Below are 17,003 nucleotides of genomic sequence, written 5' to 3'. Positions count from 1 at the left end.
AAGGAGGAGGCTGCAATGCTTGGTAAGAAATGTATGCATTATCCTGCCCATGTAATTGTAACCCCTCTGTACAGTATGTTCACAAATAAAATAAAATTATATTAAAAAAAGAAAAGAAAATAAGCAACTTATTTAAAACAGACTGTGTTCTATTTCATTACATAGAAAAGATGAATTGCCAGTATCAACATTTTTTATGAGTTAGAAAAAAAGGTATAACTTCTCTAACATTGTATTAATTATTTACAACTATGGTAGGTAGTATCTTTGAAGTTGCTAAGAAATTGATATTTAAATTGTGCATAAAGAATAATTAAGCCATTTAACATACATACACATTCTATATAACTCTACTATGATGGAAATGACCAACTGAATTTTTGTCTTTTTTTTTAAGAAACAGGAAAGCGTAATCATTAGGGACTCCAGGGATGTTGTTGCTTCACTTTGGATAATGTCAATTCTCTTCTCTGTTTCACTCCTTTCTGTTAGGTAATATGAGGTTCTCAATGGAATGTTCTCCCACTACCTCTTTTAGCTGTAGTATAATGTAAAACAAGGGCTCTATCTCATTGCATTTAGGTTTTTCCATAGTAGGAAGTAATGTAAAACAAAATGAAAAGCATATGTGCTGGTTCCTGCTGATTTGAGCTTTGAGAAAGTTTCCAGCTTTCCAGAGAGTCTAAACTAAAGGAGAGAGAATTTGAATATGGCCAGAACTAGCCCTATGGGCTGGGGGATCTGGATGGAATAAAAATAATAAGAAAGTGCAGTAGGGTAGGCATTCTCTCTCTCTCTGCTTCCTGGCCACCGTTGAGTGAGCCACTGGGCTCCACAGCAGCCTCCCTGCCACAATAAACAGAAATCTTGGGCTGGGAAGGTGACTCAGTGGTAGAGCACTTGTCTTGCATGCATGAGGCTCTGGGTTCGATTCCTCAGCACCACATAAGCAGAAAAAAAAAATCCGGAAGTGGCACTGTGGCTCAAGTGGTAGAGAGCTAGCCTTGAGCTGAAGAGCGGAGGGACAGTGCCCAGGCCCAGAGTTCAGGCCCCATGACCGGACCACCACCCCCCGAAAAAAACAAAAAAACCCTGAAACCTCTGAATCTTTCTTCCCTCTGAGCTGTTTTCTTCAGCTATTTTGTTACAATGACAAAAGTTTGACTCGCACAGCCTCACTGTCTAGTTTTATGTGTATCCATGAATGATTTGAAGATGACAGTGAGCATATTTTGATTTTGACTGCTCAATATCACTCCTTGAATTGTGAGGGTCATCAATTATAAGGCCCTGTCCACAATTCAAAATATTGTGATTGTTCCAAGAATACCTTTGGATAAGAAGATTTTTTCTCTTCTCTTCTCTTCTCTTCTCTTCTCTTCTCTTCCCTTCCCTTCCCTTTTCTTCTCTTCCTTTCCCTTCTCTTCTCTTCCTTTCCCTTCTCTTCTCTTACCTATTCTCTCTTCTCTTCCCTTCCTCCCTTCCTTCCCTCCATCCCTCCCTCCCTCCCTTCCTTCCCTCCCTCCTTCCCTTCTTTCCCTCCCTTCCTTGCTTGCTTGCTTGCTTGTTTGTTTGCTTGCTTGCTTCCTTCCTTCCTTCTTTTTTTTTCTGGGATAATTTCAGCATTTGGACTCACCAGCCTTGTACTTACCAGGTAGGGGCTCTATCACTTGAGTATTTGAGTTCTCCCTGCCCGCCCCCGCCCCCTCTCCCCCCCCCAGGTCTTTTGCTTTATTACTTTATTTTTTTCAGGTAGTGTGTGTGTGTGTGTGTGTGTGTGTGTGTGTGTGTGTGTGTGGTTAGGCAGCAGTCCTCCTACCCCACGCCTCCTACATGGCTAGACTGACAAGTCTGTCCACTACACCTGGCTGGACAAGTAGATTCTTTTGTGGGAGTGATACAAACAAATTAGGAGAGACCATTTTCTTTTGGAATTCCCAATCTAGAAAAAAAGGTAAATTTGGAGATTTTTTTTTTGTAGCCATTGCTATGCATATAAGTTTACTGAGATTTTAAAAACATGGCATTGCCATTTAGGCTCTAGGGCAAGAAGAAGAAAATGAAGGACTGCATCTAGTTGTCTCTTAGCACATAATATTTGTGTGCATCTTTCTAACTAAATATAACCCAAGGTTTGCTTTGTGTTCAGCAGGATCAGAGAGTCTTCCCGACCCTCAGATGAGAAAGGGGAGTGGGAAAAACACCTGTCATAAATTAGCAGGGACTAGAAGTCTTTACACTTGTTTTGGTTGCTATGGTCCTAATGTCTAGAACAATGCCTTCCTCAAAGTAGATACTCAAGCCAGGTGTTGGTGGCTCGTGCCTGTAATCTGAACTACTCAGAAGGCTGAGATCTGAGGATCATGGTTTGATGCCAGACTGGGTAGGAAGTCCATGAGACTCTTATCTCCAATGAACCACCAGAAATCTAGAAGTAGTGCTGTGACTCAAAGTGGTGGAGTGCTAGCAAATAGGCTCAGGGACAGAGCCCAGACCCTGAGTTCAAACCCCACAAGCGACAACCCCCACCCCCCACAAAGCCCCCACAAAAATGCGAATGCTCAGTAATATTTGTTGGATGAACACATATGAATAAAAGAATGAGTAAAGGAAAGAAAGTCAATTTTCACATCCAGCTGATCAATGACACTCTTCGTAAAGTATTCCCAGACTTTCTGAGCCTGAAGTGACTTTTTCTCCTACTCTGATTTTCCATTGTACTTCCTGTTTAGAAGAAACACAGCAAATTCTTATATAAAGTCTTTACAGTATTAAGACTCTTAACACTTACTCCTTTCTGTGAATGATATTGTACTTTGTTGCTTACAGAGTATGATCTGAAATGGAAGGTTTACCCATTTCTCTTAATAGTCACACATTTGGTAAATGGCAGAGCAAGATGAACTTAGAGCATGCTCCCTTAATCATTGTATAGGTTTACATGAAACAAGTATGTATATGATAATGCTTGGCAAAGCTTGAAACCACATTGCCAGTATTACTTCAAACATACTTTATGGCAAATTTATATTCTCAGAACTGGAACTCAAAGAATTATGAACATTAATAGGTAGAGGAGGAATATAGGGAAAATACAGTTTCTGAAAGATGGCTGATCTACAAAGGTAGAATGATTAGCTAAAATATAGGGAAGAAAAGGAGGAATTGGCTTTAAACAGCTTGACCAAACCTTTCTCAGTTTTCTTGTTGATGTTAGAAGGCTGGGGAAGATTAACTTTTACAAATTTTAATCCCAGTGCTTTTTCTACATTCTGAGCTCAGCGTAGGACTAATGACTTAGAGTTTGTGGCTCAAATATCTCTCACCTGCCACATAGGCACAGCATAAGCTCAGATCAAGTAGATTGGGATAATGGTTATCCCAAATGTTGCTAAATCAAGGACTGTCTATCCTTAGAATTAGTTCTAAAAGTAAGTGAGGAACTGCTCTTTTGTGTGAGATACTGGATAGAATGGCCAAGAGCAAGGCCCAAGACAGCCTCTTGAATGATCTTCCCATTAAAGACAAGTAAAGGGTGAGGACTTTACCAGGAGCTTGTGAAGGATTAGCCACAGGACGAGGAGGGATGAGAATGGTGGAGTAGGTGAATTCAAATGGGAGAATGGCCATGTAAGCAAGATGATGAAAATTCAGTCACAACATCATGGTGTGGCCAGAAGTCAGATGGCCGTAGGCTAAAAGGAAAGTAGAAGAAGCAAGGACAATGAGTTGAAATTATGGTGGGAAGAGGCTTAACAACTGCAGAAGAGAGGCAAATAGTGACATACAAGGGGCAGAAACTCGGTAAGTTTTAGTACTAGGTATTATTCTGATAAAAAGATATTGAGAGTAAGAATTTTAAAGCAGCAGTAAAGAGAGGAATAAACCATGTGGCTGTTTCTGAGGTCTAGGTGGAGGGATGTCTTTAAACAATATCAAAAGTTTATATAGGACAGAGATGTAAAAATAACCAAATGGTCATACCTTCTTAAAGGCCCATACACACTTTTTTGAGAGCCAATTCTTTTTCTCTTGATTGGCTGGATTTATTTATAGATGTATTAGTTTAAATGGAGCTAAATAACCCCTCCCCCGAAAGAGACCATAAATACAGTAGCTCAAACATGATAGATTTTATTTTTACATTTAACTATACTGTTCCAGGAAAGCTAATGTGCTAGGTATCTCTACTGTGAAAGAGAAAAATCTCAAAGCCAAGTTTCTTCCATTTTGTTTTTCTCTTCACCCATTATGTGGTGGATCTACTATGATCTACTCTGTGCTTTGTCTGTTCTCTGAAGGAATGGGGAAGAAAATGCAGAGAAGATATTTTCTGTACAATTCCATTTTTGTGTTGCTATAAAAGATACCCATTTCACAGCTCGTCGGTTTCAACTGTATAATGTGGCTCTCTCAAAACATAGTCAAAGACAATGTGCGTAAAAGGTGGGGTGAAGGCATGGTGAGACAGGAAGTTAGAGAGGAATTCAGGGGTAAGTGTGATCTTTCACAACTCACTCTTGTTAGAATGCTTCAATGAGATCAGCAAGATTCTGTAACAAGGTTGACAACCTCCAAGTCCTCCTATGTAGAAAAAGGAGAGAAGTTTTGGGGACAGTTTACATCCTTTTCTTACAGGAGTGAGCGTTCAACTCTATACTACCTACTATTGAAAAAAGGTATTCCAGAATTTTAAAAAATCATTTATTTAAAAACTTTCTGGAAGTTCTGAGGAAAGTCAGCTGATTGATCCAATTCAAAATAAATGTATTCATGAAAGCCTAATACCTTTTGGGAAGTATTTGCATTGCTGAAGAGACTATTACAATTTTCAACTTGACAAACATATTCTAAGAATATTTGACCAATAAGAACTAAGCTGATTTAAGCCAGCACTTTCAGACAGAATTAGGTCTTGGGTAAGCAACATATTTTAGGAAGGAAAGCTCACATGTATCACCAGATCCTCCCTGCATCTCCTCACCCATCCCCAGCACCCTGCCTCTAGCCTTTTCTGCCTATGAATTGAAGACTGTATTTTTGTCCTTAGCACTAACTAGGGTTACCTGTTTTCATAGGCTAGTTACTATTCATGAATGTGCATTGTAGTGGGCAGATTATGGTATGATATTTTTTTAAAGGACAAAACCTTGATCATTGAATGAATGAGTTATTTCTTCCTTTATGAGCTTTTCTTATGTTATCATCAGGGTAATTGCAACTATATAATTTCTCTTTGAACGGGTGGTCATTTTTCTGTTATTCTCATTGCTCTATACCAATACGGACACATCATGTAGGAAAACATCTGAAGGTTAATATAAGTGTTGCAAAGTTTACTCATTGAAACTTGAACTTAGGAAATTTCTCAGGAAGTGACAGCTGAGAACCAGTCAGTGGAGAAAAACAACAAAATAAGTCAAATACCACATGAGGGGGACTCTAGGAAGTTCAAGATGCAGCTCTGTGTCATTAAATTATTTTTCAGGTCCTCAACAGCTCAAATCTCAGGCTAGGAAGTCAGAGTCAAAATGGTTTTCTACAGTAGTTTACTGCAGGGTCATGTTAAATGGAGGAAAGCAAAAATTTAAAACGGTAGCAAGTGTCCCAACTGAAACAAATGATCATAAGACCTCCAAAATGAGTAAGATGGGTAATGGTACTACTTATTATATTTTGTACACTGCAAATGGTGAGTTACACTGGGATTAAGGGAAAAAATATTTTTCTCATTTTCTTGATGTAGAAAAATATAACATTAATATGATCCTTCTATTTTCACGATTGCCCTGACTTCCTGTACTTACAATCTAGAATTTTTCCTAACCTACTACGTAGCCTTCATTTTGCCCTATGGCTTCGCCGGAGGCTCCCTACCCACCCCCTGCTTCAGTCTCCCAAAACCACCCTAGGCAATAAGGGCTCCTGTGGGATTAGGGCCTGGTTCCTAAAAGCATGCATTATGTGCGAGTGAACAAACAAATAAATGCAAATACGGTTCTCAACACTTCCAAATTATTTCCATATTTTCTCCAAAATTAAAAACTGTTTTTAACCCAAATACTTTCTGCGAGTTAGGAGAAAAGCAATTTGACTGAGTTAATTCAAAATGAATGTGTTCATGATTGAAAACCCATCTGCCTTCTGGGAAGCATTTGCATTGTTAAAGAGAATGCATGATAACCCAGATGAATATTTTATTTATAGGATTTTAGGCAAAGGAACAAGGTGGGGCTATAAGAAAACAGGAGATTTGGTAGTTATTTGGAGCAGAGGACAGCTTCCTTAGGCAAATGAACTAAGTACTTTGTTTTCTCAGGGGGAGTCGTCGCCAAAGCTGCCTCCACCTTTTCTTTATAATTATTTTAAGTAGTTGTACAAAGGAGTTTCAATTTAATATGTCAGCTTGTGAGTACAGTGAATCTTTATCACTCACCCCAACCATCATTCTCCCCATCTGTCAAATACATCTTGATCATTATCATCCTTCCATCTTTCTTAAACTGACCCAGCTCTTTAAGTTACCTGGCTCCATTTTCACATAGATACATTGACTATATGACTGCACCTACCCTTCTTTTCTCCATTTGTCTGCCCCCTCTCTTTTAGCTCTACTCCCCTCAGACAAAACATTTTTCAGCTTCCTGGTATTCGTTTTGTTAAACTGTCAGTTTAATGGTCCAAAGGATTCTAACCCTGGCTATACCATACTTGAGTCACTTTGACAGTGTATCTACATATATGTTTTCAGGTATGTTTATAGTATAGATATAACTTCTCCATATGAGAGAAAGCATGTGCCCTTTGTTTCTCTGAGCCTGACTTAATTCCCTTACTGTATTTTTTTCCCCCAGGTCCACCCACATTTTCTTGATCTGCTCATTCATTAAAGGTTATGGTCTGTTTCCATAATTTAGCTATAGTGAACAGTGTAGCAATCAGTATGCAAAGGTCTTTATTATATTTTGGCTTGCTGTCTTTTGGATAAATGCCCGAGAAGTATCATTTGAGATCATAAGGTAGTTCTAGTTTTAGTTTTATTTTAGGAATTTCTAAACTGGCTTCCATAGTGGTCACACTAATTTGCATTCCCACCAGCAGTGTAATAGGGTTTATACTTTTCCTGAATATTAACCAGAGGGAGATAGAATCTCAGTATTGTTTTGAGTTCCATTTCTTTTATGGCTAGAGGTGTTGAACATTTCTTCATGTATTTATTGGGCATTTTTATTTCTCTTTTGAGAAGTCTCTAACTCCTTTTCCCCTTAATTAATTGGATTATTGACTCATTGGGGGTTTAGTTTTTTGAGCTCCTTGTTTATTCTTGTTATTACTGCCTCAACCTTTTTACAACTTTTTTTTTTTTGCCAGTCCAGGGGCTTGAACTCAGGGCTTGGGCACTGTCCCTGAGCTTCTTTTTGCTTATCACTTGAGCCACAGCACTGCATGCAGCCTCTTCTGTTGATGTGGTACTGAGGAATTGAACTCAGGGCTTCATGGATGCTAGGCAAGCATGCTACCACTAAGGCACATTCCCAGCCCACTTTTATAACTTTTTTTTTCTACCATCTTCCAAACCAGTAGGTTCTCCATGGACACTGACTGATCTGTTTTCCAGACTGCTTTTATGTTTCAGTAGAGAGTAGAATGAAAGTAGTGAAAAGCACTTGTATTAATGGGTCATTTCTAAATCAGTGACAGCTCGCTTTAGAGATAGATTTAGCTTTTTCTTATAAAGGAAGTAGTTTGTGCAGAGCAATTAAGTTCAAATGTAGAAACTTGAGTGTCTGGTGTAAAAATGAGTCCTAAACTAAAGATCAAGACTACTTGGCTTGGAGAGAGAAGGGAAGAAAAAGAAGGGAGGGAGAGGAAGAAAATAGGAAGATGGTGGGGAGGGGGTGGGGAAGAGAAGAAAATATGTGGGAATAGTTGGAGGAGTGAGATCTCTTGAAAAGGTAAAGTTTGGAATGAATGAGACAACTAAGATTTCCGATGGCTCTAGAGAGATCTTTCCACACCTCTCCCTTTCTCTCCCCCTAACTTTCTCTTGCTGTTACCATCTTTCCTTCACTTCATGTAAGAATATGTACCGATTGCCTTTAAATGATATACCTCTTTCTATAGTTTTGGTGCATTTAGCTATTTTATTCTGAAAACGCACCTGATTGTAAGTCAGTGCGAACCTAATTTCAATTGACTTTTATAATTAAGTAATCTCTCGGTTGGTGGTTGTTTTGTGATTCTGGTATGTTTAAAGATTTTAAATTATAATGAAGCAGACAGCTCTCAGTTCTTTTATGCCTTATTGGTTCCTTCTGCTCAGAGCATCAAAGTGATAAAATCTCATATGAGAGTTCTTCTCAATAGCTTTCTCAGTGGGATGAATACATGAAGAGAAGTGTCTGTGATAGCAAACTAGGGTTTGAAAAGAATTTTAACTAATTACCCAACAATTCATATGCTTGCTTTTATTTTTTTCTTTCATTTCCTAAGATTGAGTCTAGGGCTCAGATATTTATTTTTAATTCTATCCCCCAATTCTGGAGTAACTGTAAACAAAAGTACTGGCTCACATTTATCAAGACAGTCATTGATTAGGTCCTGCATTGCAATAAACAATTCACAACAAACCCATGAGATAATTGCTATTATTTTTATTTTATTTATTTCAGTTTAATTTTTGTTTTGTTTTGTCTTATCTCAGTATTATAGACTGAGAAATGAGGTTGACAAAAGTCAGATTGTTTGCCTATGGTCATATAGGGCATAGCTTGCCATGGAAGCTCTGAGCCCTACCCATAGACATACTGTGCTTCATTTCTGACGTGAAAGATATGGACAATTGGGATTATGTAATCAGTGATATCTGTGCCATTAAAATAAGTGGATCTGTATCTTTCTCATTGACTGTTTTTTGTACTTTTTTTTTGAGACAAGTTCTCTTTATGTACTTAGACTCAAATTCACGATCCTCTTCCTTCTACCTCTAAAACTCTAAGATTATAAGGTGTCTACTGCCACATTTGGCTTGTGTATAAACTTTGAAACATTTCATGAAATTTGGTTGGCTATGAGTGAAAGTAACAAATTCTAAACCTTGTTCTTAAACTGAGGTTTTCTCTGTGTCAGTACAAAGATACTGATAAAAACTATCCTTGTATTTTCTCCTCTATTTCTCCTGCTATTTTGAGATAGAATGAAATGAGTTTATGATCTCTTGCTCTCCTTCTCTCTCTCCTCTCTCTCTCTCCCTCTCTCCTCTCTCTCCTCTCTCTCTCTCTCTCTCTCTCTCCCATCTTTTTAATAGTATCCACTGACAGCCATGGAGAAATTAGTTTGTGCAAGGAAAATCAATTTTTTATTTGAAAAGGTTTCTAGGGCAAATGGTTTCTTTCCTCCAGACATCAAATGTTCATTTCCTGCCAGGCACTGGTGGTTCATGCTTGATGCCTGTAATCCTAGCTATTGAGGCTGAAATCTGAGGATTGTGATTTGAAGCCAGCTCAGGCAGGAATGGCTGTGAGACTTTTATCTCCAAATAACTACCAGAAGGCCTGAAGCAGAGCTGGGGCTCACGTGGTAGAATGTTAACCTTGAGCACAAAAGCTCAGGGTCGGCACCCAGGCCCTGAGTTCAAGACCCAGGACTAACACACACAATACAAATTCATTTCATAAAACAGAGAGGACTCTAGAGAAAATTTAAAGGCCATTGTTGATTCTTACTTGTTTGAATGTAGAAACCAAAGTAAATCATCTTTTTGTGCTCTTACAACGTTGGTGGAGATTACTGACCAATTCTGTGGACAAAGCATAGCACCAAAACAAAAGACTTCTTTTTCTGATTTAGGCAATTTGGTGCTGCTATAATAGATTACCACAGACTGAATAAGTAATAAACATCAGAAGTTTATTTGGCTCATGGTTCTGAAGGTGGAAGTCCAGATTAGGAGGCTGCCATTGGCCAGGGCTTTTGCGTTGGATTATCCCATGAGAGAAGGCATCCTGTGCTGACATGGCGTATGAGAGAGAACAAGTGGTGTCTGCCCTCTCTTTTTAAACTCTTGTAAAAATGACATGAATCCACTAATGAGGACAGAGCTTGTTGATTAAAGGTCATTGGCACTTGGGATTATGTTTCCAACACAACAATTTGGGGGCACATATTCCAACCACAGCAATTTCTATCCTAAAACATTTGTATGTCAGTGTGATGTCTTTTATTTTTGCAAAATAGAAGTTTAGTTTTGCTGTGTTAAAGTTGCATGTTTTTTTTAAATTGTGAAAATATCATACAGAGGGGTTACAATTACATGGGCAAGGTAAGAGTACATTTCTTATCAAGCATTGCTGCCTCCTTCTTTGTTTCCCCTTCCCATCCTTTCCCATTTCCCACCACCCCCCACACACATCCCCTCTCCAGGAAAGTTGTAAAGTTCACTTTTTGACATAACGACTTTTACATCCCATTTTTGCATTGGTTCCACCTGTATCCCTATTTAAACAATTGTTTTTTTTTTCCCTTCCCCTCCACAAATTATACCAACATCAAATACAGTGAAAACAGAGGTTATACTGAGGGCGGGGGAGGGGGTGGGTGGGAGGGACATACAAAGCAACAAAGAAATCATCCTATAAATATGTTAGAAACAATAGCAAGCAAGAAAAAAACATTTGAATCCTTATCTTGGGGTTCATTTTGCCTAACATCAACTTATCTGACCTTTTCTGTTTGACTCAGACATATACTAGTTATTGCAAATAAGGGAAACCATGGGACCTATGTTTCTTTGGGCCAGGCTTACTTCACTTAATATAATTTTTTCCAAGTCTTTCCATTTCGTAACAAATGGGCAATGTCATTTTAAGAATCAAGCAGAACCTTGTTCTGTCTAGGTTGATGCTATTGCTTTTGGAATAAGGCAAAACTTTTAGAATGTGTTTAGCTATTTCAGGGTCCAGGTAAATTGGGACGCAGTGCATTAAATAAAGAACATAATGGTATAAAATAGTTGTATTTTTATCTCTTTATTTGTGGCTCTAGAGTTTGAATTTGGTTTTGTGCTTCCTAGACAGGTGCTTTCCTACCAAGCCACACTTCCAGTCCTTTTGTCCACTATTTGCTAATTTATTTATTTATTTATTCATTCATTCATTTTTGATGGTATTGGGAATTGAATTCAGGGTCTCATGCTTGTAAGGCAGGCACTCAACCACTCTACCACACCTTCAGTCCCACACTGCCTATTTTTGAGATAGTCTTGCTTTTTGCCCTAGTATGCATTGTACCTGCATGTTATATATGTGCAAGAACATCCAGCTATTATCAACTGAGAAGTTGTCTTTTGACAATTTGAGAAAGTTTTCTCAAGTAGCTAAAATGGTGGCTTCTCATTTAAATCGTAAGATGACACAGAAGAATTCTTGTATCATTTTCTATATATATCCTATATATATTTTAAATAATGCTGTGATATATATATATATGTATATGTAAGATGTGTGTGTATATATGTGTGTGTAAATATATATGCATTAGGTTGTGATAAGGTTTGAACTTAAGGCCTTCTGCTTGATAGGCAGATGCTATACAATTTGAGCCATTCTTCTAGCCCCATATTATAATATTCTTTTTTTCCCCCATCTTTCCCACTCCCCCCAATATTCTTATGAAAATAAGATCCTGGCTTCACAGTTCTTGACTACTAATTTTTTTGTCTCTCAATATTAGTGTAGTTCTAATTGTATTATTGGAACTTTAGGAAAAAAATCACTTATGCACTGTCTTAATCTGTGCCACTACAACAGAATACCAGTTACTAGATAATTTATAAAGAATAGAAAATTATGTCCTCATAGTTCTGAAGGTTGGTATTGTAACTTTATGGCACCATCAGATTTGGTTGTCTGATGAGGTTCTAGCTTCTACCTCCAGGGTAATACCTTGAGCTCAGCATGCCTCAGATGGCAAAAGAAGATAGAAGGGCATGTATTATGGTGACATTAACCCACTCTTGAGAATAGTCCTCATGATCTAAACATTTCCCACTAGGCTCCATCTTCTAGTGTCTTTTACTGGAGGCTAAGTTTCCATGTGAGCTGTGAGTGCAGCAAAACACAGGGAAAGCATAGCACACTTTATTTATTTGACAAGTAAAGAGAACTGCTTTTAATCAACTATGCCATCTGTAAAAATGAGATTATTATCTCTTCAACAACTTTTGGAAATTTTGCAGCTTTTGGGAAACTTAACATACTTTAAAGTTGTTTTTTTTCCCCCCAACAGTATACTATTAGTCTGAAATATTTTCATTAACGTCTAAGGTTTAGCCAGAAGGAATTCTTCTTTGGCAGTTCTGCATAATGGAAAAGTGACAATTTAAGGAATACCACAAAACTTTGAAAACTTACTCCCCTTGGCTTTTGGTAGACAATGATGATAGTGAGCTTCTTTCCTCCTTTCTGGCCTACATTAACCCCCCTTTGGCTGTCACTGACATGCTTGCTAATTTCTTTTGTCTGTCTAGAGAGTAATACCCAGTGCATTGTGACTAATGACAGCTCTTCCTTTTTCCTGTTTCATTTCCTCATTTTTATCATTGCTGTAAGTTTCTGGCTCTGAAGTACAGCTTTGCTTCATATGTCTTGGGACTAATTTTTTTTTTCTGTATGAGGTAAGATGAATGAATAAATTTGGAGTTGATATCAGAATTTTGCTTTAAAGACAATTTTCAATAAGAATCTCTGTTTATTTCATTGAGAGATAATCAGTATGTTTATTTCTGTTCTCTGCTAAGCATACTAACTTGACTTATAGTGTTTCTTTTTGTTGTTCTTGTTGTTGTTGTTTTTGTTTTTTGGCATGCCAGTCCTAGGGCTTGAACTCAGGGCCTACGCACTGCCCTTGAGTTTTGTTTTTGCTCAAGGCTAGCATTCTGCCACTTGAGCCACATCTCTAATTCTAACTTTTTGGTAGTTAATTGGATGTCACATCCTAAGTAAACAATACAAAAGGAAAAGAGAATGAAAACAGCAACAATGGCAACTGAAGAGTGTTTCTTGTTTCCTTTTGTTGGAGTTCATTTCATAGAATATTATTTTATATGATCATCTGTCCATAGATATTGAACCTTTGCCCACTACTCCTATGCTTAGCCTTCTTTGGCTTCACCAGACACTATGTGGAAAATGAACTGGATATCTTATGCATGGGGATAGAAGGGAAAGATTGGGAGAGAGTGATGGAAGAGAAATATGGTTCAGAAAGAATTTTACTGATCATACCTGATTCATGTATCTGTAACCCCTTGGTATATCAACTACACAAAAAACATAATTAACAAAATTAAACATAATTAACATAATTAAACAAAAACCATAACTAAAAAAAAAGAGTGTCATGTACTTTTCTGCCCAGTCTAGCTTTGAACAGTGATTTCAGTCTCCCAAGAAGGTAGAAGGATATTAGGCATAAGAAAGTCTATAATATAGCAATGTAAGTTGGAAATGTGAGCAATCAATAAAGAATAATCTGGAACTATTAGTTTCTAATGTTTAGGAATGCAGTATGAATTCTACTGCAGAAGGTTTAATGAATGGCTAGCTGGAAAGCTGGAAAAGATAGTTCCTCCTTCACCATATAGGAGTATCTTTTCTCATTGCCTTCCCTTTTCCTGACCCCTAACTCTTCCCCTTTGGGTCTGTCTTGACTTGTGATATGTCAGGATCTTTATATGTCAGAATCCTTCTTTATCTTATTTATTCTCATGAAACAGAAGTGGTTATTCTTTGATTACCCATTGAGTTCTCTTAATAGCAGCTTCAGTTTCAGATGGGGAGCTGATGGCTGCACCTGAAAAATTATATATCTCAGTGTCTATCATGTGCAGTGGGCTCATAGTCCAAGGAGCTAAAAGCAGAGAGTATATTTAGATAGCAGGGAAGGGTTTTGTTTTTCTGGAACTTGTGCTTTCCTGTCCTCTGACCTCCATTCTGCTTCCTGGAATGCAGACATGCCAGAATTGAGCTTGAGAAACCAAACTGAACCAGGAAATGACTTATTTTTAAATTTTTATTGTAAAGATGATGAACAGAGGAGTTGCAGTTTTATAGGTCAGGTAATGAGTGCATTTTTTTTTTTAGAACAGTGTCACTTCTTCCCTTGTTTTCTCCCAGTTTTTTCCCTCCTGGACCCCCTTTTGGTCCCAAGTTGTATAGTTCATTTTCAACAGTGTCTAGTGAGTATCATTGCTGAATTAGTTTAGCCTTTGTCCCGCTATATGCCTTTCTGTGCTTCCCTTTCCCCTCCCCCAAACAGATAAAGGTACAGAAATGAAAAACAGTGACATAAGGAAAACAAAAACAAAGACAAAACAAAAAACCTACTGTTAGCATTACCCCCACCTCTGGCCCTCAGCTCCACCCAAATCTGAGCTCCTCCCTGCCCTGGAGTTTGGTGGCCACTCCCTCTCTCTGCTCAGACCTACTTTGCTTGCACTTAGTTCAGTCCCACCCTCATTTCCTCCCCCAGACCTACTTGTGACTTGGATAAGGGCAGATGCCATGTGTTCCCTCTCCCGGGGAGACATGACTCCTCTAACAAACCTTATAATAATCTTTCTCCTCTGCCTGCCTGCTTCTGTGTGGGCCCCTGGGATGGTCATGAAGGATTCTTAGACCCACAAAACAATAAAAAAAACTCTTGTTCCATTTCAATTAACATCTTTTCTTTTCTTTTTTCTTCTCTTTTATTTTTTTTACTAGTCCTGGGGCTTGAACTCAGGGCCTGGGCACTGTCCCTGAATTTCTTTTGCTTAAGCACTCTACCACTTAAGCCACAGCAACACTTCTGGCTTTTGTTGTTTAACTGGTATTGAGGAATTAAATCCAGAGCTTCATATATGCAAAGCAAGCACTCTACCACTAAACCACATTCCTATGATCATATACATTGCTATGGAGTTTTTGTGATCTTCTCCTAAGAATATCCTCCTTTGTTCTCACTGTGTGAATGTTTGGCAGGCATTGTTTACCATAGCCAAGATACAATCAACCCAAATACCCCTCAGTGGATGAATGGGCCAAGAAAATTCTATGCTTCCAACAGAAAGAATGGAATTGCCCCATTCATAGGGAAATGGAGAGACTTAGAAAAAAATTATATTAAGTGAAGTAAGCCAGACCCCCTAAAATGTAAGTTGCATGTTTTCCCTCACTTTTTTTAGTAATTAGAATGTACCTAGAAATCTACAAGTAAGCACAATGCATGGTAAAAAACAAAAAATGCACTTGGACCTGATAATCAGGGCTTTAAAGATTCACACAGAAAACTTTGATATGGGAGTTGTTACAGTTTGGATATGAAGTTTCCTCCACAAGGGATTCATGTATTAAAGGCATGGTGCCCAGTTGGTAGGATTGAGAGAAATAATCAGATCCCAGGGCTCTAGCCTTGTCAGTGGATTAATCCATTGAAGCATTCATGATCTGATGACTGTAAGGTCCGTCCTGGGATGGCAGAGCAGACTCCTCCCTCCTCTTGGCTAGGTCTCCATCCAGTACCTGCATCACCTAGGTAACTGGGACACTTGCAGGCAGTCACCTCCATGCCTCCCTGGGATCACAACTGCATCTGGTGTGGCTATACCTTCTTCCACACCTGGCCTTGATAAGTCCTGGCCTGGCTGTGGTTTGACCCCTTATTTCCAGCTGTCAGGGCTTCCTGTTTGATCAGAGGTGGCCTGCAGCTCAAAAATAAACCTTTCCCTTGCCGAATACCAGGTGCTGCTCTCTCTTTCCTCAGCTGCCAATTTAATCTACCGAACAATGACGTTATTGGGAGATGCTGGAAACTAGCAAATAAGGCCCGGTTGGAGCAAATAGGTGCCTGGGCATGTATATATCCTTTAAAGGGTATATCTAGTCCTAGGTCTTTATTCTCTGTTTTCTGATTGCCCTGAGACAAGCAGCTTTCATCTACTCAGCCCCTCTTCTTTATTTTGGGCCCTAAGGCAGTGAAACTAGCAGACAGCTCATGGACTGAAATATTTCTTACATTGAGGAGTTTCTATCAGGATTTGGTTTCAGCAATAAAGAACAGGTTAGCATAGAAATCAAGACTGGAAATCTGACTCTGATGAAAACTTATAGCTACTGAAGGAGTCTTCGACTCACCACTTGTAGATTTAGAGAACTTGATTTTTATTCCGGCAAAATCACGGCTATTCAAGCTATAATATCCAAGTGAACACGATCTTAAGTGATAAGCATAGATTTTCATGTTTACGGTCTCTGTTATTTTCAACTTCCGATTCACATCTCTTTACTGACATCCCAGAAAGAATTTCAGAATTGACTTCTTCAGGATAGAGTCATAGCATCTTTCTATTTCCATGCCTAACTTACTGCTATTGTGTTTGGAGTTTTACCTCGCATTCCTTCAACCCCTCTGCTAATCTTTGGTTGACTTCCCTCCTCTCTTCATCATACTCATCCAATCACCAGACTCTGCTGTTTTTTTTTTTTTTATCCTACATAAATATTTATCAAGTTTAGTCTCTGGCTATCCCCCTCACATAACCCCAGTTCAGTTTCTCATCATCTTCAACTTATCCTAGCCATTTAGGAAGCAATTCAGCTTTTGATTTTATCTTCCTCAAACTACTTAATAATAAAGAAAAATAAAGGGATGTGCTAAAAAGCAATCTGGATCACATCAATCTCCTGCTGGAAGTCATTCAGCAGTTGTGCAGTAAGAGGCCCCTCATCTGGTCACACAGGGTGTGAGTGCTCCCTTCACCTTGTTGTCACCATGGCTGTCTGGGCTCTACGTTCATCCCCAGGGTCGCTGCAGTTTGCAGGTTCTGTAGCATGCACGGATTCCCATGCCTCTCCACCTTGCTCACCGCACTCCCATGGTTTCCACGCTTTCTCCTTTCCTGTGCATTGCTAATTTTTTCTTTGGTGTGTATAATGCTCATTCTCTGTTCTTATCTCTTCTGCTAA

The sequence above is a fragment of the Dipodomys ordii genome, unplaced genomic scaffold (assembly GCF_000151885.1).
Source record: "Dipodomys ordii isolate 6190 unplaced genomic scaffold, Dord_2.0 Scaffold8, whole genome shotgun sequence".
NCBI lineage: Eukaryota > Metazoa > Chordata > Mammalia > Rodentia > Heteromyidae > Dipodomys > Dipodomys ordii.
This window is presented reverse-complemented; position numbering follows the sequence as displayed.